This window comes from Pseudophryne corroboree, chromosome 11 (assembly GCF_028390025.1).
Source record: "Pseudophryne corroboree isolate aPseCor3 chromosome 11, aPseCor3.hap2, whole genome shotgun sequence".
Taxonomy (NCBI): domain Eukaryota; kingdom Metazoa; phylum Chordata; class Amphibia; order Anura; family Myobatrachidae; genus Pseudophryne; species Pseudophryne corroboree.
Window position 1 is genome coordinate 265,693,810 of NC_086454.1, and position 27,930 is coordinate 265,721,739.

At 44.7% G+C, this 27,930-nt stretch overlaps 1 long non-coding RNA gene across 1 annotated transcript in view; it reads left to right on the forward strand.

The window, feature by feature from the left end:
- Nucleotides 1-6,880: 6,880 nt before the first annotated feature.
- The window catches only part of LOC134970154 (uncharacterized), a 177,029-nt gene continuing 155,979 nt past the window's right edge, over nt 6,881-27,930 (forward strand). The window contains exon 1 of the long non-coding RNA XR_010189696.1: nt 6,881-7,104. This is a non-coding gene — a long non-coding RNA (uncharacterized LOC134970154). The remainder of the gene's footprint in view (nt 7,105-27,930) is intronic.

The window sequence follows — 27,930 nt, forward strand, 5'->3', positions numbered from 1 at the left end:
ATGCAAAGCTGTAGATAGCGACTTCTCTGTATGCATTCAGAGCTGCAGATCGCAACTCCTCTGTAAGCATGCAAAGCTGCAGATAGTGATTCCTGTATAAGTATAGGGCCCTACACATTGAGCGATTCGCCGCCGAGCTGCCAGACGGCGGAGACGAGCGACGGGCGACCCGGCGGCGGGGGGGGGGGGGGGGGCAGTGACAGGGGGAGTGAAGTTTCTTTACTCCCCCCGTCACCCGGCTTCATAGAAGTGCAGACAAATATGGACGAGATCGTCCATATTGGCCTGCATGCACAGGCGACGGGGCACCAGCGATGAACGAGCGCAGGGCCGCGCATCGTTCATTGCTGGTGCCTCCACACTCAAAGATATGAACGGTATCGTTCATATCTTTGAGTATTATCGCCCAGTGTGTAGGGCCTATACGTTTTGCTACTGCTCAAGGCCTCAGGCCTCTACCAATATCATAATTCGCTGCTGGGTCAATCATTTGCATGGCCAGATTGAAAAAAATCAGTTCTTGTGTCTGATGGCTAAATCCTATATAGCATATAATGTGAAGAAGTGCTGTGATATACTGCCACTACTGTAAATAGATTAATATGAAGCTGTTAAATGCAACTGTAGAAAACAATTAAACTTCCTTTATGTAGCAATGAGATGCTCACAGGTCTATTAACAGTAAAAAACAAACTCAGCAATGTCTCAAAATGTTGTAGTTTGCGACGAAAGAGAGGTTATTGTCCTATTGGTGATGAGGTGAAAATCATGCATGTAGTTGAATGAAAACTATAAACCAGAATTTAATTTTACATTTTTTTTTGTGTGTTTTTGTTTGGTGATGTACTTCCTGTTGGCCCAGTCCTGGTGGATATCCTTCTGCAGAGAAAAGAGAAAGTGATGGAGAGAGAAGGAAGACACAAACCTGCCTTCAACTTGCAGATACTGTATGAATATCAAACTCTCAACATACCCTATATTATCTAAATTTGTGAACCTTCTGTCATCTTTGGTTTTTGTTTTTTCTTGATAATCTATTATTGTGAACTACAAAAAGCTTTACTTGAGGTAAACTATATTATGCTTTTAGCAGGGCGATAACTAGGTGTGCAGAGGTGGCACCGCACATAGCACTGCAGGTTAGGGGGAGAGATTTTTTGAGAGTTCCCCTGTTTTTTTTTTAAGTTGTAATCATTTACTTGGCAAAACCAGGTTGATTTTGCCATGTAAATTATTGCCACTTTAAAAAACAGGAGAATTCTCACAGAATATCTCACTTTCTGATTCTCACACCCTATTACGTTCCCTCCAAATATTTATGGAAGCACACTACATATATCTGCTCAATTGCACTGCTGTTTCAATTTTTACAAAGTACCAGTAGCTTCATATAGTGTTCATAGTTTTTATGTAGGATCAAATAGCTCAATGAGTAGAGTGCTTGATTAGAATTCAACAGGTTATAGGTTTGAATCCTGGGTATTGCAGTTTATTAAAATGTGTTATTTAATAAAAGGTATTGTAACTGAATAATAATGAGCTCTCAGGTGGGGGGCGCCAAGTCTCTCTCTGGAACAGGGCACCAAAAGGTCTAATTACAGCTCTGGCTTTTACTATATTTTTTTATCTGAATGTTTGTACTCTTTGGGCGGTATTCAAATTATATATCACGCCCAATCGCCTTTCTAGAGTGATCCACGTTATTGTGCATATCGTGCCCATAGTAATCAGGTTTAGCTGTGTAAAGGGTTAGGGTGCCTCGCTACCCCAGGGGCAGCGAGCTGAAATTATAATACCATGCCTGTCAGCAGAAACAGAATGGGTGTGGAAGGGACCGGAAATAATTGAATACCGCCCTTTGTATGTGGTTTGCCCATGCTGAGCGCCTGATGAAATTGGACTATGCCCCCTCCCTTGACGTTACTGGCCATTAGGTACTATATAATGATAAAAATATTTCAAAGTAGAGCAACAGACTATTGTGGCGCTAAAAGATACCGTAAGTGGCACTTGTGGCTCACAGTAAGATAATTTAAATGGTTAAAATTGTGACTCCCCCCATCCCATAATATATAAATTGCTTATCTTAAATGTTTCTATTATCGTCTTCTGTAGTCCCAGCCTTGTAATTCATGAAGTTAAAAGAAAATAAACCACATGGAACTAATGAACCACCACCAAGAATCCCATACTGTAGTTTAGCATCCTTATGGATTACAAATGAAACCTTACCGCTGCAAACAAGGTTCCCCTGGACAGCTACAGTAAGTGTCGCTCAGCTGCCTTAACAATATTTTCTTTCTTTTTTTCAAGTGCCGGTGATAAGATACCGTAGTTACATAGTATCATAGTCGGTGAGGTTGAAAAAAGACTAGTAGTCCATCAAGTTCAACCTGAATTATATTGCATTCCCTATTCTATTTAGGTTAAAGGCAATATCCTCGGATATCTTTTTCCATTAGAAATTTATCTAAACCATTTTTAAACGCATTGACTGAATCCGCCATTACAACCTTCTCTGGCAGTGTATTCCATATTCGTATTGCCCTTACAGTGAAGAATCCCTTCCTGCGCTGAGTACGAAATTTCCTCTCCTCAAGCCTTATCGGGTGTCCGCGCGTTTTGTGTAGAGGTGTCTCAGTAAACAACTCACATGATAGCTCCGCGTATTGCCCCTTTATATATTTGTAAATATTAATCATATCTTCTCTTAAGGCCCATACATACTTGCTGATAAAATGAGCGACGTCGCTCATTGTCCCTCTTCCTGAGCGACATCGCTCATTTTATCGGCAAGTGTGTATGCCGCCAGCGACAACCGATGCGCTGCCCCGCGGGTCAGCAATGATCGTTGCTGTCGCCAGTGCATGCATGCAGGATCTGGACTGTTGTTCACGACCTGCATGCAGGGCTGGCGGAGACGTGACGTCACTGAGCGATATGAGCGGTCATATCGCTCAGTTTGTACAGTCAGCCGCCGACCAGCCGGCCCGGGAGGGGAAACATTAGACGACATCGCTCACAGAGCGACATCGTCTAATGTGTACAGACCTTTAGTCGTCTCATTTCTAGTGTAAACATATCTAATCTAGACAATTGAAAATGCACATTTATTGCTGCCATAGGGGAACTTTTAAGAATCTCTGAATTCTTTCTTTTTGTAAAGTGAAAAATTAAATGTTACAATGTTAGTAATTTTGCTGTTAAGGCATCTTTTTAAAGTAAACTTTTTTTTTTGCATTGAAGTACATATAAGGGCATATTCAGTTACCACAGGGTGAAAGCTCCGGGTTTAACGTCCAGAACTATTCAATTATTAAACACTGCAACTAATGGAATATACCCCTAAAAGTAAAATCCTAAAATGGATATAGAAGTAATTTTTATTTTTATATAGAATATTTTAATTTGTAATGACAATTTAAGTCTTTAGTTCATCTATTATCCAGTTTTATAGAACATTAGTGTTTTGATTTCATATTCACAAACTACTGTAGTAAAAAAAAACAAAAAACATTTTCTTAGTATTTTGTTTTTACTTATAACTGGAGACAAAATAAAGGAATTTCTATTAGCTGGCTCAGATGAGCTAACAAGCTGTGACATATTTTTGGGCAATGTTATTTTTAGACTTTCATCCAAAAGAGAAAAAAAGCGAGAGAGAGAGAGAGAACTCAACAGACCAGTAACAGCAAAATAATGTATGTTGCAGTGTTTTCTCTTTCTCTCACATTCTGTTTCGGGATATCAACAGTATGTGAGATGAAACAGCTGACTTAGAGGCAGCAGAACAGCCATTGTTGGCCAACTCTTTTTCTTTTCATATGGATCCTTGTCTTAATGCATCATTGCTTGTTGATGCAACATCGGTTTTAGCATCTGTCGTTGCCAAATGACACTGTTTAATATCACATATCACAAAGTTTTCCTAGCCAAAATATTAAAAAATGTACAAATGAAAGCGGCAGCCCATAAAACGCTGGAGCGTGGAACACATTGCAAATGTTTGCTGGGTTTCCAGAAGAGTGTTAACCCTTGGCATGCTCCAAAAAAAATCGCTAATGTTCTAGGAAAAATTGGAAAGATGTATGGGCAACTTCCTGCTGTGGCCTGGTTGTATAAAATGGGCCATATCCAGTTAGTAAGTCAGTGGTAGGTATGATTGAGTCTGAAAAGACAAAACAAACTTTGGATGAAATAACTCATTTAGCAAACTCATTAGTAAGTTTAGGCAGACATTGTAGTGCGACCACAAAAATGTAGTTTTATACGTTTGTGGTACAGTTGTGGGTGTAACATATACCCAACATCACCCACTGTATCACAAAATCAATGATAACTAGAAGATGACTATTGATTTAACAGGGAGAGGGTCCTGCTTGCCATACCACTGGTGACCCTGTGTGCAGGGTGTGTGTGGTATGGGTACCCCTAGACACAGGGTCCTCTGTGCATCGCACACCTTGCACCCACTATAAATACATTCTGCACACCCTGGGGTGTGTATAGGCTGTGTACCTGAAGTGATAAGCCTCCCCATTCCCCTTCCTAAAAACACACCTTCAATGATATGGCACCTGCTTCTCGCATGAAGGTCACCGATCAGTAAAACATGTCTTTCAACTGTCCTGGAATTGGGAAAAAAGTCCTCATATGCTGGACGGAGGGACAGTCTCCACCAACTGGGATTTTGCTATGTAAATCAGAGCAGTTAATAGGTATGGTTATACCCTGTGAATGTCTTAAAGAACACTGCATCTGAGCCCTGGATATTGTCCTTGGAAACTGCATTGCATTACTGGCAACTAATGTCTGTCCTCCACACCTTAATCTCTCCATGACAGAAATCGTTTTGTTGCCAGTGTATATTCTAGTTCTCTTCAACATGTTACAGAAGCAGGGTCGTATCTGTAGTCACATAGAATTAGACAGGACTTTTGAACAGTGAAATATTTAATATTGACAGAGACATTTAATCACGTACAATGTTAGACATGAAACTCTTACCTGGCACCAACCCTTATATTTAGTTCTGGAGAAATTGAAAATTTACACTAAGCGAGGCCTGGAAAAGTCTTCCTAACATCTTAAACTCTCTGCAAGGACAAAGAACCATTCTTCCAAGAGGAAGAATAGATTTCACACTGTGAAACTGAATCCGTTCTTTTCCCTGTAAGCACAATCATGTACGGGATATTAAAATGTGATCCATTATGTGTTTTAAAACAAATTGGTTTATAGGGGAAATTACTTTTGCAGGCGCACTGTTCAAAACTTTTGACTCTTAGGGTAAAAAAAACCAAACCACTAAATATAGAGGGCCACGCGTGACTTTCGCATGTGTGACACATAATAGTTTAGTACTTTTTAATGTTTGGCTCCTGTGATATTTATTTTAGCCATTTGATGAGAGTGCTTTAACTGTTTCTTAGAAACTTTGCTTGTGTCCAGCACACAAGGTATAAAAATGCAGCCACTTGAAAATGCTTCTGTTGGTATTACGGCTCAAAAATATTACAGAAGGGTTAACCCACAAACCAAATTATTCACAAGATGAGCATCTCTTCTCACACGGTTTGTTGCCTGGGGGACCACCAGTCTCTGCACTGACTTCTGGAAACTTGCGCTATCGCGAGATCCCGCTGGTCCCGTGGTCAGTTGTTAAGTTACCGGCCGCTCGACTCGCCGGCTGGTTGAGTAGACTTGCGGGGTTGGCAGTTAGTGGTGAGTGTTGATGGATGTTTGTGAGAAGAGTTGCTCACCAGCACAGCAAGGGCGCCTGGTAAACGGTGCCAAACCAATCGCGGCTGATACCACAGACATCCAGAAAATGCACATCCTGAACATCGGAGGGGTAAGTTCTGTGGAAACTTTAGGGTACAGGACGCCATCCCTCCAGCACGGAACCCATGCCACCCACCCTGAAAAAAACCAACCATCTCTAATCCGCGGAAGATAACCACCACCTTTGCAAGAACTGTTATATCACCGGAATCCAAACCTGACATTGTTACTTTGAATTTAAACGTAATATTTCTCTTAGGAACTTGAATTGGACAAAAAAATTTTGTTTGCTTAATGATCACACCATATAACTTTATGCCTTTGTGTTATTTTGATTGTACAATTGTCACATATATTGCACCTAAATAAACCTTGTCACACACATTCCGTATTAATTTACAGATCACTGACAGTAACTTAATTCACATAGAAACAAGTCCGAGCGCTGCATAACTAACCATCCTTGCACATAGAAACATACTGTACTGTATGTGATCATAGAGAGAGGGAAGGGACCAGAAATCTCTGATATCTTCTAAATTACCCCCTTGTTAAATTCCCTGCTAATGAAAAATTTGGCAATGCCACAAAAACACCATTTTTAGGAGCACAGACCACCTTCTTGGCCTTGATAATTAGACCACTATATTTATTACTATTAAATGACATTTTGGCTAATTGAATGCAGTGATATATTACAATTTCTGTAAATTAAAACATTTCTGTAAATTAAAATTTCTTAAATTTAAACAGAAAACATGCCATGCTTATAGGCAAATAAATAAAGTATTTCCCACCAGTGATAGGTATTGTTGGTCTTCGGTCAATAGGTTTTGGTTATGGATCACCCCGAAAGCATCCTGCAAGGAGCTAAACTGATAAATCATTTGTGGCAGTAGGTATAGTAATAACTGAAAGAGCTTTGCAAAAAAATAAAAAAATACAATAAATCGTATTTATTTTTATATATATATATATATATATATATATATATCTCCTATATATTTGCCTTAGTCTGTGACTCTGTGCCCGTAACGCTGGGCGGAGTCACAGGCACAGATCTCGGCGGCTGGACAGTCCCCTCCCTCTGGGACCGCTGCCCGTCTCCCCCCAGCCGCCCCCGCACTATGCCCGCCCCGCTCCTCCTGCTCCGCTCCGTGCTGCTCTGGGCAGTAGAGCGGCCGCGCTCGGCAGCTCAGGAAGGGGGCTCGCTGGGCCGGGTCCCGCCTCTCCATCCTGCTTCAGCGGCTCTGGGACTGGCTGACATATGAGGAGTTCCGGCAATCTGTGCTGAGCTGCGTGATGCGCCTGGCCCGAAAGGTGGGTGCTCTGATCCGGGACACTGCTGGGGATTTGGGAGACAGGAATCCACCCCACCCAACCACGGCACACGGCCCGCGGCATCCCGCACCCTCCCACCCGCGGCATCCACCCAACCCGCGGCACTCCCGCCCCTCCCCCACCCGCGGCACGCACCCCTCCCCCACCCGCGACACGCACCCCTCCCCCACCGGCGGCACGCACCCCTCCCCCACCCGCGGCATGCACCCCTCCCCCACCCGCGGAACGCACCCCTCCCCCACCCGCGACACGCACCCCTCCCCCACCCGCGACACCCCTCCCCCACCCGCGGCACGCACCCCTCCCCCACCCGCGACACGCACCCCTCCCCCACCCGCGGCACGCACCCATCCGCAACACGCACCCCTCCCCCACCCGCGTCACGCACCCCACCCAACCACGGCCCGCGGCATCCCGCACCCTCCCACCCGCGGCATCCACCCATCCCGCGGCACTCCCGCCCCCTCCCCCACCCGCGGCACGCACCCCTCCCCCACCCACGGCACCCCTCCCCACCCGCGGCACACACCCCTCCCCCACCCGCGGCATACACCCCTCCCCCACCCGCGGAACGCACCCCTCCCCCACCCGCGACACGCACCCCTCCCCCACCCGCGGCACCCCTCCCCCACCCGCGACACGCACCCCTCCCCCACCCGCGGCACGCACCCATCCCCAACCCGCAACACGCACCCCTCCCCCACCCGTGGCACGCACCCCTCCCCCACCCGCGGCACCCCTCCCCCACCCGCGCCATTCCCGCCCCCTCCCCCACCCACCGCGCACACCCCTCCCCCACCCGCGGCACTCCCACCCCCACCCGCGGCATTCCCGCCCCCTCCCCCACCCGCAGCACCCCTCCCCCACCCGCAGCACACACCCCTCCCCCACCCGCTGCACTCCCGCCCCCTCCCCCACCCGTAACACCCACACCCCGCAAAACCCCATGCCCCTCCCCCACCCGCACCACCCCTACCTCTATACCAACCTCTCCCCCCGCTACACCCTCCACCACACCCACCCCTCCCCCACCCGCAGCACCCCCCCACCCCACACCTACCTCTACCTACCCCCCCCCTGCACCCTCCACCCCACCCACAGCATCCACCACATCCGCACCCCCTGCCCCTCCCCCACCCACAGCACCCACCTCATTCGCCCCCCACCCGCGGCACACACCCCTCCCCCACCCACCGCACTCCCGCCGCCTCCCGTAACACCCACATCCAGCAAAAGCCACCGGCCCACCCCAAAAACCCCGCACCACCCCCATACCCACCTCTCCCCCCTGCAACCCACCACCCTCCCCGCGGCATCCACCACATACGCCCCCCACCCGTGCCACACGCCCCTCCCTCACCTAAACACCCACAGCATCCTTCACATCCGCCCCACTCCCGCGGCACACGTCCCTCCCCCACCCCCGGCACTCCTGCCCCTTCCCCAACCCATAGCACCCACACCCTCACCTCCACCACCCGCAGCACTCCCTTCCCCAACCGCAACACCCCTTCCCCACCCGTGGTACCCACAGCACCCACCGCTATTTTGTTTTGTAACACCTTGCCTCTCTTTATCCTCTCCCTACCACCCTGCCTCTCCCTATCCTTTACCCATCGCACAGCGTTTCTGTACATTCCCCCCCCCCCCCTTCCCCCCTACGCCTCTCTCTTTTCTGTATGCCCTCTATATTGCCCTGCATTTCTGCATCTGTTCTCTACCGGCCTGCGTATGTTCAAAGGAGTGCAGGGGTTAACGGGGCGTAGCCACAAACGACGGTGTGAAGAGCGCCCGTAGGGCGCGATGAATCGCCTAGTATATATATATATATATATAGTCACATGCCAATCCCTCGGAATAAGGTTTAAGACAGAACCAGCACTCCGCGTAATATTCAAAACAAATTTTTACTCCACGTTGAACTTCATTCTTAGAACAATTACATCGACATCAGCATGTATCGACAACAGCATATACTCATCTCATTGCAGTAATATTTCATCACTGGCAAACTCCCAAACAGCCTTTTTCGGTAAGTAACCTTCCTCAGGGGAATAACCTGGCAAAATGTCAAACTGCCATGTCAGAAAGTGCTTGCGTGCCGTGCATTCCTACTTGGGGAAAACTACATGGGGCAAAACTACTGGGGGCATTACTACTAGGGGGCTAAACTACTTAGGGCATAACTGCAGGGGCTAAACTACAGGGGCATTACCGCTGGGGGCTAAACTACATGGGGCAAACTACATGAGGACTAAACTACAGGGGCTAAACTATTGAGGCATTACCACTGGGAGGCTAAACTAAAGTGGGGGTAAACTACTGGGGTCATAACTGCAGGGGCATTACTACTGGGGGCTAAACTACTGGGGCTAAACTACAGGGGGCTAAATTACTGGGGGCATTACTACAGGCAACATTACTACTACTGGGGCAATACTACACGGGTATAAGGGGCACTACTACTGGGGGCATTGCATAAGGGGCACCACTACTATGGGCTCTATATAAGGGACACTACCAGTACAGTGGACATTGCATAAGGAGCACTACTACTGTGGTCATTGTAAAAGGGGCGCTACTGCTGTGGGCATTGTGTATTACGGGGTGCTACTACTGTGGGCATTATGTGTATTAGGGGTGCTACTACTGTGAGCATTATTAATATTGTGTGACCATGCCCCTTTCAGTTTGAGACCACGCCCCTTTTTTGACGCGCGCAAAAAAAAATATTGCATGGGCGCCGGGGGGAGGGGGGATGAGTTCCACCACCTCTATAGGACCAGTTTAAGCACTGCTGCCGTATATTTCCAGTGGTACTGGCGTATAAATCCAGTCCAGTGATACTGCCGTATATGTCCAGTGGTACTGCCATATAAATCCAGTGGTACTGCTGTATAATTCCAGTGATCCTGCCGCATAATTCCAGTGGTACTGGCGCATAAATCCAGTCCAGTGATACTGCAGTATATGTCCAGTGTTATGGCCATATAAGTCCAGTGGTACTGCCATATAATTCCAGTGATCCTGCTGTATAATTCCAGTGGTACTGGCATATAAATCCAGTCCAGTGATACTTCCGTATATGTCCAGTGGTACTGCCGTATAATTTTAGTGGTACTGGCATGTAAGACCAGTGGTACTGGTGTATAAGTCAAGTCCAGTGATACTGCGGTATATGTCCAGCTGTACTGCCGTATAAATCCAGTGTTACTGGCATATAAATCCAGTGATCCTGCCGTATAATTCCAGTGGTACTGGCGTATAAATCCAGTCCAGTGATACTGCCGTACATGTCCAGTGGTACTACCGTATAAATCCAGTGGCACTGCCGTATAATTCCAGTGATTCTGCCATATAATTCCAGCGGTACTGGTGTATAAATCCAGTCCAGTGATACTGCTGTATATGTCCAGCTGTACTGCCATAAAAATCCAGTGGTACTGCCGTATAATTCCAGTGATCCTGCCGTATAATTCCAGTGGAACTGGCATATAAATTTAGTGATCCTGCCATATATTTCCAGTGGTACTGGCGTATAAGTCCAGTGATACTGCTGTATATGTCCAGTGGTAATGCCGTATAAATCCATTGTTACTCCCGTATAATTCCAGTGATCCTGCCGTATAATTCCAGTGGTACTGGCGTATAACTCCAGTGATCCTGCTGTATAATTCCAGTGGTACTGCTGTATAAGTCCAGTGATCCTGCCGTATAATTCCAGTGGTACTGGCGTATAAATCCAGTCCAGAGATACTGTCGTATATGTCCAGTGGTCCTGCTGTATAAGTCCAGTGGTACTAACGTATAATTCCAGTGATCCTGCCTTATAATTCCAGTGGTACTGGCGTATAAGTCCAGTGATCCTGCTGTATATTTCCAGTGGTACTGGCGTATAAATCCAGTCCAGTGATACAGCCGTATATGTCCAGTGGTACTGCCGTATAAATCCAGTGGTACTGGCATATAAATCCAGTGATTCTGCCGTATAATTCCAGTGGTACTGGCGTATAAATCCAGTCCAGTGATACTGCCGTACATGTCCAGTGGTACTGCCATATAAATCCAGTTGCACTGCCATATAATTCCAGTGATTCTGCCATATAATTCCAGCGGTACTGGTGTATAAGTCCAGTCCAGTGATACTGCTGTATATGTCCAGATGTACTGCCATATAAATCCAGTGGTACTGCCATATAATTCCAGTGATCCTGCTGTATAATTCGAGTGGTACTGGCATATAAATTTAGTGATCCTGCCATATATTTCCAGTGGTACTGGCGTATAAGTCCAGTCCAGTGATACTGCTGTATATGTACAGTGGTAATGCCGTATAAGTCCAGTGTAACTCCCGTATAATTCCAGTGATCCTGCAGTATAATTCCAGTGGAACTGGCGTATAACTCCAGTGATCCTGCCGTATAATTCCAGTGGTACTGCTGTATAAATCCAGTGATCCTGCCGTATAATTCCAGTGGTACTGGCGTATAAATCCAGTCCAGAGATACTGCCGTATATGTCCAGTGGTACTGCCATATAAATCCAATGGTACTGCCGTATAATTCCAGTGATCCTGCCGTATAATTCCAGTGGTACTTTCGTATAAATCCAGTCCAGTGATACTGCTTTATATGTCCAGTGTTACAGCCATATAAGTCCAGTGGTACTGCCATATAATTCCAGTGATCCTGCTGTATAATTCCAGTGGTACTGGCGTATAACTCTGGTGATCCTGCCGTATAATTCCAGTGGTACTGGCATATAAATCCAGTCCAGTGATACTGCTGTATATGTCCAGTGGTACTGCCGTATAATTTTAGTGGTACTGGCATGTAAAACTAGTGGTACTGGCGTCTAAATCAAGTCCAGTGATACTGCGGTATATGTCTAGCTGTACTGCCATATAAATCCAGTGGTACTGGCATAAATCAAGTGATCCTGCCGTATAATTCCAGTGGTACTTGCGTATAAATCCAGTCCAGTGATACTGCCGTACATGTCCAGTGGTACTGCCGTATAAATCCAGTGGCACTGCCGTATAATTCCAGTGGTACTGGCGTATAAATCCAGTCCAGTGATACTGCTGTATATGTCCAGTGGTAATGCTGTATAAATCCATTGTTACTCCCGTATAATTTCAGTGATCCTGCCGTAAAATTCCAGCGGTACTGGTGTATAAATTTAGTCCAGTGATACTGCTGTATATGTCCAGCTGTACTGCCATATAAATCCAGTGGTACTGCCGTATAATTCCAGTGATCCTGCCGTATAATTCCAGTGGTACTGGCATATAAATTTAGTGATCCTGCCATATATTTCCAGTGGTACTGGCGTATAAGTCCAGTCCAGTGATAGTGCTGTATATGTCCAGTGGTAATGCCGTATAAGTCCATTGTTACTCCCGTATAATTCCAGTGATCCTGCCGTATAATTCCAGTGGTACTGGCGTATAACTCCAGTTATCCTGCCGTATAATTCCAGTGGTACTGCTGTATAAATCCAGTGATACTGCCGTATAATTCCAGTGGTTCTGGCGTATAAATCCAGTCCAGAGATTCTGCCGTATATGTCCAGTGGTCCTGCTGTATAAGTCCAGTGGTACTAACGTATAATTCCAGTGACTCTGCCTTATAATTCCAGTGGTACTGGCGTATAGGTCCAGTGATCCTGCTGTATATTTCCAGTGGTACTGGCGTATAAATCCAGTCCAGTGATACTGCCGTACATGTCCAGTGGTACTGCCATATAAATCCAGTGGCACTGCCGTATAATTCCAGTGATCCTGCCGTATAATTCCAGTGTTACTGGTGTATAAGTCCAGTCCAGTGATACTGCTGTATATGTCCAGCTGTACTGCCATATAAATCCAGTGGTACTGCCATATACTTCCAGTGATCCTGCTGTATAATTCCAGTGGTACTGCCATATAAATTTAGTGATCCTGCCATATATTTCCAGTGGTACTGGCGTATAAGTCCAGTCCAGTGATACTGCTGTATATGTCCAGTGGTAATGCCGTATAAATCCAGTGTTACTCCCGTATAATTCCAGTGATCCTGCCATATAATTCCAGTGGTACTGGTGTATAACTCCAGTGATCCTGCCATATAATTCCAGTGGTACTGCTGTATAAGTCCAGTGATCCTGCCGTATAATTCCAGTGGTACTGGCGTATAAATCCAGTCCAGAGATACTGCCGTATATGTCCAGTGGTCCTGCTGTATAAGTCCAGTGGTACTACTAACGTATAATTCCAGTGGTACCGGCGTATAAATCCAGTCCAGAGATACTGCTGTATATGTCCAGTGGTCCTGTTGTATAAATCCAGTGGTACTAACGTATAATTCCAGTAATCCTGCCGTATAATTCCAGTGGCACTGGTGTATAAATCCAATGATCCTGCTGTATATTTCCAGTGGTACTGGCGTATAAATCCAGTCCAGTGATACTGCCGTATATGTCCAGTGGTACTGCCGTATAAGTCCAGTGGTACTGCTGTATAATTCAAGTGGTACTGGCGTATAAATCCAGTGATCCTGCCGGATAATTCCAGTGGTACTGGCGTATATGTTCAGTCTAGTGATACTGCTGTATATATCCAGTGGTACTGCCATATAAATCCAGTGGTACTGCCGTATAATTCCAGTGATCCTGCCGTATAATTCCAGTGGTACTGGCATTTAAATCCAGTGATCTACCATATAATTCCAGTGGTACTGGCGTATAAATCCAGTCCAGTGATACTGCCGTATATGTCCAGTGATCCTGCCGTATAATGCCAGTGGTACTGGCATATAAATCCAGTCCATTGATACTGCCGTACATGTCCAGTGGTACTGCCGTATAAGTCCAGTGGTACTACCGCAAAAATTCCAGTGATCCTGCTGTATAATTCCAGTGGTACTGTTGTATAAATCCAGTTCAGTGATACTGCTGTATATGTCCAGCTGTACTGCCATATAAATCCAGTGGTACTGCCATATAATTCCAATGATCCTGCCATATAATTCCAGTGGTACTGGCATATAAATTCAGTGATCCTGCCATATATTTCCAGTGGTACTGGCGTATAAGTACAGTGATCCTGCCGTATAATTCCAGTGGTACTTGCATATAAATCCAGTCCAGTGATACTTCCGTATATGTCCAGTGGTACTGCCGTATAATTTTAGTGGTACTGGCATGTAAGTCCAGTGGTACTGCTGTATAATTCCAGTGGTACTGGCGTATAAGTACAGTGATCCTGCCGTATAATTCAAGTGGTACTGGCATATAAATCCAGTCCAGTGATACTTCCGTATATGTCCAATGGTACTGCCGTATAATTTTAGTGGTACTGGCATGTAAGACCAGTGGTACTGGTGTATAAGTCAAGTCCAGTGATACTGCGGTATATGTCCAGCTGTACTGCCGTATAAATCCAGTGTTACTGGCATATAAATCCAGTGATCCTGCCGTATAATTCCAGTGGTACTGGCGTATAAATCCAGTCCAGTGATACTGCCGTACATGTCCAGTGGTACTACCGTATAAATCCAGTGGCACTGCCGTATAATTCCAGTGATCCTGCCATATAATTCCAGCGGTACTGGTGTATAAGTCCAGTCCAGTGATACTGCTGTATATGTCCAGCTGTACTGCCATAAAAATCCAGTGGTATTGCCGTATAATTCCAGTGATCCTGCCGTATAATTCCAGTGGTACTGGCATATAAATTTAGTGATCCTGCCATATATTTCCAGTGGTACTGGCGTATAAGTCCAGTCCAGTGATACTGCTGTATATGTCCAGTGGTAATGCCGTATAAGTCCATTGTTACTCCCGTATAATTCCAGTGATCCTGCCGTATAATTCCAGTAGTACTGGCGTATAACTCCAGTGATCCTGCTGTATAATTCCAGTGGTACTGCTGTATAAGTCCAGTGATCCTGCCGAATAATTCCAGTGGTACTGGCGTATAAATCCAGTCCAGAGATACTGCCGTATATGTCCAGTGGTCCTGCTGTATAAGTCCAGTGGTAGTAACGTATAATTCCAGTGATCCTGCCTTATAATTCCAGTGGTACTGGTGTATAAATCCAGTGATCCTGCTGTATATTTCCAGTGGTACTGGCGTATAAATCCAGTCCAGTGATACTGCCGTATATGTCCAGTGGTACTACCGTATAAATCCAGTGGTACTGGCATATAAATCCAGTGATTCTGCCATATAATTCCAGCGGTACTGGTGTATAAGTCCAGTCCAGTGATACTGCTGTATATGTCCAGATGTACTGCCATATAAATCCAGTGGTACTGCCATATAATTCCAGTGATCCTGCTGTATAATTCGAGTGGTACTGGCATATAAATTTAGTGATCCTGCCATATATTTCCAGTGGTACTGGCGTATAAGTCCAGTCCAGTGATACTGCTGTATATGTACAGTGGTAATGCCGTATAAATCCAGTGTTACTCCCGTATAATTCCAGTGATCCTGCAGTATAATTCCAGTGGAACTGGCGTATAACTCCAGTGATCCTGCCGTATAATTCCAGTGGTACTGCTGTATAAATCCAGTGATCCTGCCATATAATTCCAGTGGTACTGGCGTATAAATCCAGTCCAGAGATACTGCCGTATATGTCCAGTGGTCATGCTGTATAAGTCCAGTGGTACTAACGTATAATTCCAGTGATCCTGCCTTATAATTCCAGTGGTACTGGCGTATAAATCCAGTGATCCTGCTGTATATTTCCAGTGGTACTGGCGTATAAATCCAGTCCAGTGATACTGCCATATATGTCCAGTGGTACTGCCGTATAAATCCAGTGGTACTGGCATATAAATCTAGTAATTCTGCCGTATAATTCCAGTGGTACTGGCGTATAAATCCAGTCCAGTGATACTGCCGTACATGTCCAGTGGTACTGCCATATAAATCCAGTTGCACTGCCATATAATTCCAGTGATTCTGCCATATAATTCCAGCGGTACTGGTGTATAAGTCCAGTCCAGTGATACTGCTGTATATGTCCAGATGTACTGCCATATAAATCCAGTGGTACTGCCATATAATTCCAGTGATCCTGCTGTATAATTCGAGTGGTACTGGCATATAAATTTAGTGATCCTGCCATATATTTCCAGTGGTACTGGCGTATAAGTCCAGTCCAGTGATACTGCTGTATATGTACAGTGGTAATGCCGTATAAATCCAGTGTTTCTCCCGTATAATTCCAGTGATCCTGCAGTATAATTCCAGTGGAACTGGCGTATAACTCCAGTGATCCTGCCGTATAATTCCAGTGGTACTGCTGTATAAGTCCAGTGATCCTGCCGTATAATTCCAGTGGTACTGGCGTATAAATCCAGTCCAGAGATACTGCCGTATATGTCCAGTGGTACTGCCATATAAATCCAGTGGTACTGCCGTATAATTCCAGTGATCCTGCCGTATAATTCCAGTGGTACTGGCGTATAAATCCAGTCCAGTGATACTGCTTTATATGTCCAGTGTTACAGCCATATAAATCCAGTGGTACTGCCATATAATTCCAGTGATCCTGCTGTATAATTCCAGTGGTACTGGCGTATAACTCCGGTGATCCTGCTGTATAATTCCAGTGGTACTGGCATATAAATCCAGTCCAGTGATACTGCTGTATATGTCCAGTGGTACTGCCGTATAATTTTAGTGGTACTGGCATGTAAAACTAGTGGTACTGGCGTCTAAGTCAAGTCCAGTGATACTGCGGTATATGTCCAGCTGTACTGCCATATAAATCCAGTGGTACTGGCATATAAATCAAGTGATCCTGCCGTATAATTCCAGTGGTACTTGCGTATAAATCCAGTCCAGTGATACTGCCGTACATGTCCTGTGGTACTGTCGTATAAATCCAGTGGCACTGCCGTATAATTCCAGTGGTACTGGCGTATAAGTCCAGTCCAGTGATACTGCTGTATATGTCCAGTGGTAATGCTGTATAAATCCATTGTTACTCCCGTATAATTCCAGTGATCCTGCCGTAAAATTCCAGCGGTACTGGTGTATAACTCCAGTCCAGTGATACTGCTGTATATGTCCAGCTATACTGCCATATAAATCCAGTGGTACTGCCGTATAATTCCAGTGATCCTGCCGTATAATTCCAGTGGTACTGGCATATAAATTTAGTGATCCTGCCATATATTTCCAGTGGTACTGGCGTATAAGTCCAGTCCAGTGATACTGCTGTATATGTCCAGTGGTAATGCCGTATAAGTCCATTGTTACTCCCGTATAATTCCAGTGATCCTGCCGTATAATTCCAGTGGTACTGGCGTATAACTCCAGTTATCCTGCCGTATAATTCCAGTGGTACTGCTGTATAAATCCAGTGATACTGCCGTATAATTCCAGTGGTTCTGGCGTATAAATCCAGTCCAGAGATTCTGCCGTATATGTCCAGTGGTCCTGCTGTATAAGTCCAGTGGTACTAACGTATAATTCCAGTGACTCTGCTTTATAATTCCAGTGGTACTGGCGTATAGGTCCAGTGATCCTGCTGTATATTTCCAGTGGTACTGGCGTATAAATCCAGTCCAGTGATACTGCCGTACATGTCCAGTGGTACTGCCATATAAATCCAGTCGCACTGCCGTATAATTCCAGTGATCCTGCCGTATAATTCCAGTTTTACTGGTGTATAAGTCCAGTCCAGTGATACTGCTGTATATGTCCAGCTGTACTGCCATATAAATCCAGTGGTACTGCCATATAATTCCAGTGATCCTGCTGTATAATTCCAGTGGTACTGGCATATAAATTTAGTGATCCTGCCATATATTTCCAGTGGTACTGGCGTATAAATCCAGTCCAGTGATACTGCTGTATATGTCCAGTGGTAATGCCGTATAAGTCCAGTGTTACTCCCGTATAATTCCAGTGATCCAGCCATATAATTCCAGTGGTACTGGTGTATAACTCCAGTGATCCTGCCATATAATTCCAGTGGTACTGCTGTATAAGTCCAGTGATCCTGCCGTATAATTCCAGTGGTACTGGCGTATAAATCCAGTCCAGAGATACTGCCGTATATGTCCAGTGGTCCTGCTGTATAAGTCCAGTGGTACTACTAACGTATAATTCCAGTGGTACTGGCGTATAAATCCAGTCCAGAGATACTGCTGTATATGTCCAGTGGTCCTGCTGTATAAATCCAGTGGTACTAACGTATAGTTCCAGTAATCCTGCCGTATAATTCCAGTGGCACTGGTGTATAAATGCAGTGATCCTGCTGTATATTTCCAGTGGTACTGGTGTATAAATCCAGTCCAGTGATACTGCCGTATATGTCCAGTGGTACTGCTGTATAATTCAAGTGGTACTGGCGTATTTATCCAGTGATCCTGCCGGATAATTCCTGTGGTACTGGCGTATATGTTCAGTCCAGTGATACTGCTGTATATATCCAGTGGTACTGCCATATAAATCCAGTGGTACTGCCGTATAATTCCAGTGATCCTGCCGTATAATTCCAGTGGTACTGGCATTTAAATCCAGTGATCTACCATATAATTCCAGTGGTACTGGCGTATAAATCCAGTCCAGTGATACTGCCGTATATGTCCAGTGATCCTGCCGTATAATTCCAGTGGTACTGGCGTATAAATCCAGTCCAGTGATACTGCCGTACATGTCCAGTGGTACTGCCGTATAAGTCCAGTGGTACTACCGCAAAAATTCCAGTGATCCTGCTGTATAATTCCAGTGGTACTGTTGTATAAGTCCAGTTCAGTGATACTGCTGTATATGTCCAGCTGTACTGCCATATAAATCCAGTGGTACTGCCATATAATTCCAATGATCCTGCCATATAATTCCAGTGGTACTGGCATATAAATTCAGTGATCCTGCCATATATTTCCAGTGGTACTGGCGTATAAGTACAGTGATCCTGCCGTATAATTCCAGTGGTACTGGCATATAAATCCAGTCCAGTGATACTTCCGTATATGTCCAGTGGTACTGCCGTATAATTTTAGTGGTACTGGCATGTAAGTCCAGTGGTACTGCTGTATAATTCCAGTGGTACTGGCGTATAAGTACAGTGATCCTGCCGTATAATTCAAGTGGTACTGGCATATAAATCCAGTCCAGTGATACTTCCGTATATGTCCAGTGGTACTGCCGTATAATTTTAGTGGTACTGGCATGTAAGACCAGTGGTACTGGTGTATAAGTCAAGTCCAGTGATACTGCGGTATATGTCCAGCTGTACTGCCGTATAAATCCAGTGTTACTGGCATATAAATCCAGTGATCCTGCCGTATAATTCCAGTGGTACTGGCGTATAAATCCAGTCCAGTGATACTGCCGTACATGTCCAGTGGTACTACCGTATAAATCCAGTGGCACTGCCGTATAATTCCAGTGATCCTACCATATAATTCCAGCGGTACTGGTGTATAAGTCCAGTCCAGTGATACTGCTGTATTTGTCCAGCTGTACTGCCATAAAAATCCAGTGGTACTGCCGTATAATTCCAGTGATCCTGCCATATAATTCCAGTGGTACTGGCATATAAATTTAGTGATCCTGCCATATATTTCCAGTGGTACTGGCGTATAAGTCCAGTCCAGTGATACTGCTGTATATGTCCAGTGGTAATGCCGTATAAATCCATTGTTACTCCCGTATAATTCCAGTGATCCTGCCGTATAATTCCAGTGGTACTGGCGTATAACTCCAGTGATCCTGCTGTATAATTCCAGTGGTACTGCTGTATAAGTCCAGTGATCCTGCTGAATAATTCCAGTGGTACTGGCGTATAAATCCAGTCCAGAGATACTGCCGTACATGTCCAGTGGTCCTGCTGTATAAGTCCAGTGGTACTAACGTATAATTCCAGTGATCCTGCCTTATAATTCCAGTGGTACTGGCGTATAAGTCCAGTGATCCTGCTGTATATTTCCAGTGGTACTGGCGTATAAATCCAGTCCAGTGATACTGCCGTATATGTCCAGTGGTACTGCCGTATAAATCCAGTGGTACTGGCATATAAATCCAGTGATTCTGCCGTATAATTCCAGTGGTACTGGCGTATAAATCCAGTCCAGTGATACTGCCGTACATGTCCAGTGGTACTGCCATATAAATCCAGTTGCACTGCCATATAATTCCAGTGATTCTACCATATAATTCCAGCGGTACTGGTGTATAAGTCCAGTCCAGTGATACTGCTGTATATGTCCAGATGTACTGCCATATAAATCCAGTGGAACTACCATATAATTCCAGTGATCCTGCTGTATAATTCCAGTGGTACTGGCATATAAATTTAGTGATCCTGCCATATATTTCCAGTGGTACTGGCGTATTAGTCCAGTCCAGTGATACTGCTGTATATGTACAGTGGTAATGCCGTATAAATCCAGTGTTACTCCCGTATAATTCCAGTGATCCTGCAGTATAATTCCAGTGGAACTGGCGTATAACTCCAGTGATCCTGCCGTATAATTCCAGTGGTACTGCTGTATAAATCCAGTGATCCTGCCGTATAATTCCAGTGGTACTGGCGTATAAATCCAGTCCAGAGATACTGCCGTATATGTCCAGTGGTACTGCCATATAAATCCAGTGGTACTGCCGTATAATTCCAGTGATCCTGCTGTATAATTCCAGTGGTACTGGCGTATAAATCCAGTCCAGTGATACTGCTTTATATGTCAAGTGTTACAGCCATATAAGTCCAGTGGTACTGCCATATAATTCCAGTGATCCTGCTGTATAATTCCAGTGGTACTGGCGTATAACTCCGGTGATCCTGCCGTATAATTCTAGTGGTACTGGCATATAAATCCAGTCCAGTGAAACTGCTGTATATGTCCAGTGGTACTGCCATATGCTTTTAGTGGTACTGGCATGTAAAACTAGTGGTACTGGCGTCTAAGTCAAGTCCAGTAATACTGCGGTATATGTCCAACTGTACTGCCATATAAATCCAGTGGTACTGGCATATAAATCCAGTGATCCTGCCATATAATTCCAGTGGTACTTGCGTATAAATCCAGTCCAGTGATACTGCCGTACATGTCCAGTGGTACTGCCATATAAATCCAGTGGCACTGCCGTATAATTCCAGTGGTACTGGGGTATAAGTCCAGTCCAGTGATACTGCTGTATATGTCCAGTGGTAATGCTGTATAAATCCATTGTTACTCCCGTATAATTCCAGTGATCCTTCCGTATAATTCCAGCGGTACTGGTGTATAAATCCAGTCCAGTGATACTGCTGTATATGTCCAGCTGTACTGCCATATAAATCCAGTGGTACTGCCGTATAATTCCAGTGATCCTGCCGTATAATTCCATTGGTACTGGCATATAAATTTAGTGATCCTGCCATATATTTCCAGTGGTACTGGCGTATAAGTCCAGTCCAGTGATACTGCTGTATATGTCCAGTGGTAATGCCGTATAAGTCCATTGTTACTCCCGTATAATTCCAGTGATCCTGCCGTATAATTCCAGTGGTACTGGCGTATAACTCCAGTTATCCTGCCGTATAATTCCAGTGGTACTGCTGTATAAATCCAGTGATACTGCCGTATAATTCCAGTGGTTCTGGCGTATAAATCCAGTCCAGAGATTCTGCCGTATATGTTCAGTGGTCCTGCTGTATAAATCCAGTGGTACTAACGTATAATTCCAGTGACTCTGCCTTATAATTCCAGTGGTACTGGCGTATAGGTCCAGTGATCCTGCTGTATATTTCCAGTGGTACTGGCGTATAAATCCAGTCCAGTGATACTGCCGTACATGTCCAGTGGTACTGCCATATAAATCCAGTGGCACTGCCGTATAATTCCAGTGATCCTGCCGTAAAATTCCAGTGTTACTGGTGTATAAGTCCAGTCCAGTGATACTGCTGTATATGTCCAGCTGTACTGCCATATAAATCCAGTGGTACTGCCATATAATTCCAGTGATCCTGCCGTATAATTCCAGTGGTACTGGCGTATAACTCCAGTTATCCTGCCGTATAATTCCAGTGGTACTGCTGTATAAATCCAGTGATACTGCCGTATAATTCCAGTGGTTCTGGCGTATAAATCCAGTCCAGAGATTCTGCCGTATATGTTCAGTGGTCCTGCTGTATAAATCCAGTGGTACTAACGTATAATTCCAGTGACTCTGCCTTATAATTCCAGTGGTACTGGCGTATAGGTCCAGTGATCCTGCTGTATATTTCCAGTGGTACTGGCGTATAAATCCAGTCCAGTGATACTGCCGTACATGTCCAGTGGTACTGCCATATAAATCCAGTGGCACTGCCGTATAATTCCAGTGATCCTGCCGTAAAATTCCAGTGTTACTGGTGTATAAGTCCAGTCCAGTGATACTGCTGTATATGTCCAGCTGTACTGCCATATAATTCCAGTGGTACTGGCGTATAAATCCAGATTAGAGATACTGCCGTATATGTCCAGTGGTCCTGCTGTATAAGTCCAGTGGTACTACTAACATATAATTCCAGTGGTACTGGCGTATAAATCCAGTCCAGAGATACTGCTGTATATGTCCAGTGGTCCTGCTGTATAAATCCAGTGGTACTAACGTATAATTCCAGTAATCCTGCCGTATAATTCCAGTGGCACTGGTGTATAAGTCCAGTGATCCTGCTATATATTTCCAGTGGTACTGGCGTATAAATCCAGTCCAGTGATACTGCCGTATATGTCCAGTGGTACTGCCGTATAAGTCCAGTGGTACTGCTGTATAATTCAAGTGGCACTGGCGTATAAATCCAGTGATCCTGCCGGATAATTCCAGTGGTACTGGCGTATATGTTCAGTCCAGTGATACTGCTGTATATATCCAGTGGTACTGCCATATAAATCCAGTGGTACTGCCGTATAATTCCAGTGATCCTGCCGTATAATTCCAGTGGTACTGGCATTTAAATCCAGTGATCTACCATATAATTCCAGTGGTACTGGCGTATAAATCCAGTCCAGTGATACTGCCGTATATGTCCAGTGATCCTGCCGTATAATTCCAGTGGTACTGGCGTATAAATCCAGTCCAGTGATACTGCCGTACATGTCCAGTGGTACTGCCGTATAAGTCCAGTGGTACTACCGCAAAAATTCCAGTGATCCTGCTGTATAATTCCAGTGGTACTGTTGTATAAGTCCAGTTCAGTGATACTGCTGTATATGTCCAGCTGTACTGCCATATAAATCCAGTGGTACTGCCATATAATTCCAATGATCCTGCCATATAATTCCAGTGGTACTGGCATATAAATTCAGTGATCCTGCCATATATTTCCAGTGGTACTGGCGTATAAGTACTGGGATCCTGACGTATAATTCCAGTGGTACTGGCATATAAATCCAGTCCAGTGATACTTCCGTATATGTCCAGTGGTACTGCCGTATAATTTTAGTGGTACTGGCATGTAAGACCAGTGGTACTGCTGTATAATTCCAGTGGTACTGGCGTATAAGTACAGTGATCCTGCCGTATAATTCCAGTGGTACTGGCATATAAATCCAGTCCAGTGATACTTCCGTATATGTCCAGTGGTACTGCCGTATAATTTTAGTGGTACTGGCATGTAAGACCAATGGTACTCGTGTATAAGTCAAGTCCAGTGATACTGCGGTATATGTCCAGCTGTACTGCCGTATAAATCCAGTGTTACTGGCATATAAATCCAGTGATCCTGACGTATAATTCCAGTGGTACTGGCGTATAAATCCAGTCCAGTGATACTGCCGTACATGTCCAGTGGTACTACCGTATAAATCCAGTGGCACTGCCGTATAATTCCAGTGATCCTGCCATATAATTCCAGCGGTACTGGTGTATAAATCCAGTCCAGTGATACTGCTGTATATGTCCAGCTGTACTGCCATAAAAATCCAGTGGTACTGCCGTATAATTCCAGTGATCCTGCCGTATAATTCCAGTGGTACTGGCATATAAATTTAGTGATCCTGCCATATATTTCCAGTGGTACTGGCGTATAAGTCCAGTCCAGTGATACTGCTGTATATGTCCAGTGGTAATGCCGTATAAATCCATTGTTACTCCCGTATAATTCCAGTGATCCTGCCGTATAATTCCAGTGGTACTGGCGTATAACTCCAGTGATCCTGCTGTATAATTCCAGTGGTACTGCTGTATAAGTCCAGTGATCCTGCCGTATAATTCCAGTGGTACTGGCGTATAAATCCAGTCCAGAGATACTGCCGTATATGTCCAGTGGTCCTGCTGTATAAGTCCAGTGGTACTAACGTATAATTCCAGTGATCCTGCCTTATAATTCCAGTGGTACTGGCGTATAAGTCCAGTGATCCTGCTGTATATTTCCAGTGGTACTGGCGTATAAATCCAGTCCAGTGATACTGCCGTATATGTCCAGTGGTACTGCCATATAAATTCAGTGGTACTGGCATATAAATCCAGTGATTCTGCCGTATAATTCCAGTGGTACTGGCGTATAAATCCAGTCTAGTGATACTGCCGTACATGTCCAGTGGTACTGCCATATAAATCCAGTTGCACTGCCATATAATTCCAGTGATTCTGCCGTATAATTCCAGCGGTACTGGTGTATAAGTCCAGTCCAGTGATACTGCTGTATATGTCCAGATGTACTGCCATATAAATCCAGTGGTACTGCCATATAATTCCAGTGATCCTGCTGTATAATTCGAGTGGTACTGGCATATAAATTTAGTGATCCTGCCATATATTTCCAGTGGTACTGGCGTATAAGTCCAGTCCAGTGATACTGCTGTATATGTCCAGTGGTAATGCCATATAAATCCAGTGTTACTCCCGTATAATTCCAGTGATCCTGCAGTATAATTCCAGTGGAACTGGCGTATAACTCCAGTGATCCTGCCGTATAATTCCAGTGGTACTGCTGTATAAATCCAGTGATCCTGCCGTATAATTCCAGTGGTACTGGCGTATAAATCCAGTCCAGAGATACTGCCGTATATGTCCAGTGGTACTGCCATATAAATCCAGTGGTACTGCCGTATAATTCCAGTGATCTTGCTGTATAATTCCAGTGGTACTGGCGTATAAATCCAATCCAGGGATACTGCTTTATATGTCCAGTGTTACAGCCATATAAGTCCAGTGGTACTGCCATATAATTCCAGTGATCCTGCTGTATAATTCCAGTGGTACTGGCGTATAACTCTGGTGATCCTGCCGTATAATTCCAGTGGTACTGGCATATAAATCCAGTCCAGTGATACTGCTGTATATGTCCAGTGGTACTGCCATATAATTTTAGTGGTACTGGCATGTAAAACTAGTGGTACTGGCGTCTAAGTCAAGTCCAGTGATACTGCGGTATATGTCCAACTGTACTGCCATATAAATCCAGTGGTACTGGCATATAAATCCAGTGATCCTGCCGTATAATTCCAGTGGTACTTGCGTATAAATCCAGTCCAGTGATACTGCCGTACATGTCCAGTGGTACTGCCATATAAATCCAGTGGCACTGCCGTATAATTCCAGTGGTACTGGCGTATAACTCCAGTCCAGTGATACTGCTGTATATGTCCAGTGGTAATGCTGTATAAATCCATTGTTACTCCCGTATAATTCCAGTGATCCTGCCGTATAATTCCAGCGGTACTGGTGTATAAATCCAGTCCAGTGATACTGCTGTATATGTCCAGCTGTACTGCCATATAAATCCAGTGGTACTGCCGTATAATTCCAGTGATCCTGCCATATAATTCCAGTGGTACTGGCATATAAATTTAGTGATCCTGCCATATATTTCCAGTGGTACTGGCGTATAAGTCCAGTCCAATGATACTGCTGTATATGTCCAGTGGTAATACCGTATAAATCCATTGTTACTCCCGTATAATTCCAGTGTTCCTGCCGTATAATTCCAGTGGTACTGGCGTATAACTCCAGTTATCCTGCCGTATAATTCCAGTGGTACTGCTGTATAAATCCAGTGATACTGCCGTATAATTCCAGTGGTTCTGGCGTATAAATCCAGTCCAGAGTTTCTGCCGTATATGTCCAGTGGTCCTGCTGTATAAATCCAGTGGTACTAACGTATAATTCCAGTGACTCTGCCTTATAATTCCAGTGGTACTGGCGTATAGGTCCAGTGATCCTGCTGTATATTTCCAGTGGTACTGGCGTATGAATCCAGTCCAGTGATACTGCCGTACATGTCCAGTGGTACTGCCATATAAATCCAGTGGCACTGCCGTATAATTCCAGTGATCCTGCCTTATAATTCCAGTGGTACTGGCGTATAAGTCCAGTGATCCTGCTGTATATTTCCAGTGGTACTGGCGTATAAATCCAGTCCAGTGATACTGCCGTATATGTCCAGTGGTACTGCCATATAAATCCAGTGGTACTGGCATATAAATCCAGTGATTCTGCCGTATAATTCCAGTGGTACTGGCGTATAAATCCAGTCCAGTGATACTGCCGTACATGTCCAGTGGTACTGCCATATAAATCCAGTTGCACTGCCATATAATTCCAGTGATTCTGCCGTATAATTCCAGCGGTACTGGTGTATAAGTCCAGTCCAGTGATACTGCTGTATATGTCCAGATGTACTGCCATATAAATCCAGTGGTACTGCCATATAATTCCAGTGATCCTGCTGTATAATTCGAGTGGTACTGGCATATAAATTTAGTGATCCTGCCATATATTTCCAGTGGTACTGGCGTATAAGTCCAGTCCAGTGATACTGCTGTATATGTCCAGTGGTAATGCCATATAAATCCAGTGTTACTCCCGTATAATTCCAGTGATCCTGCAGTATAATTCCAGTGGAACTGGCGTATAACTCCAGTGATCCTGCCGTATAATTCCAGTGGTACTGCTGTATAAATCCAGTGATCCTGCCGTATAATTCCAGTGGTACTGGCGTATAAATCCAGTCCAGAGATACTGCCGTATATGTCCAGTGGTACTGCCATATAAATCCAGTGGTACTGCCGTATAATTCCAGTGATCTTGCTGTATAATTCCAGTGGTACTGGCGTATAAATCCAATCCAGGGATACTGCTTTATATGTCCAGTGTTACAGCCATATAAGTCCAGTGGTACTGCCATATAATTCCAGTGATCCTGCTGTATAATTCCAGTGGTACTGGCGTATAACTCTGGTGATCCTGCCGTATAATTCCAGTGGTACTGGCATATAAATCCAGTCCAGTGATACTGCTGTATATGTCCAGTGGTACTGCCATATAATTTTAGTGGTACTGGCATGTAAAACTAGTGGTACTGGCGTCTAAGTCAAGTCCAGTGATACTGCGGTATATGTCCAACTGTACTGCCATATAAATCCAGTGGTACTGGCATATAAATCCAGTGATCCTGCCGTATAATTCCAGTGGTACTTGCGTATAAATCCAGTCAAGTGATACTGCCGTACATGTCCAGTGGTACTGCCATATAAATCCAGTGGCACTGCCGTATAATTCCAGTGGTACTGGCGTATAACTCCTGTCCAGTGATACTGCTGTATATGTCCAGTGGTAATGCTGTATAAATCCATTGTTACTCCCGTATAATTCCAGTGATCCTGCCGTATAATTCCAGCGGTACTGGTGTATAAATCCAGTCCAGTGATACTGCTGTATATGTCCAGCTGTACTGCCATATAAATCCAGTGGTACTGCCGTATAATTCCAGTGATCCTGCCATATAATTCCAGTGGTACTGGCATATAAATTTAGTGATCCTGCCATATATTTCCAGTGGTACTGGCGTATAAGTCCAGTCCAGTGATACTGCTGTATATGTCCAGTGG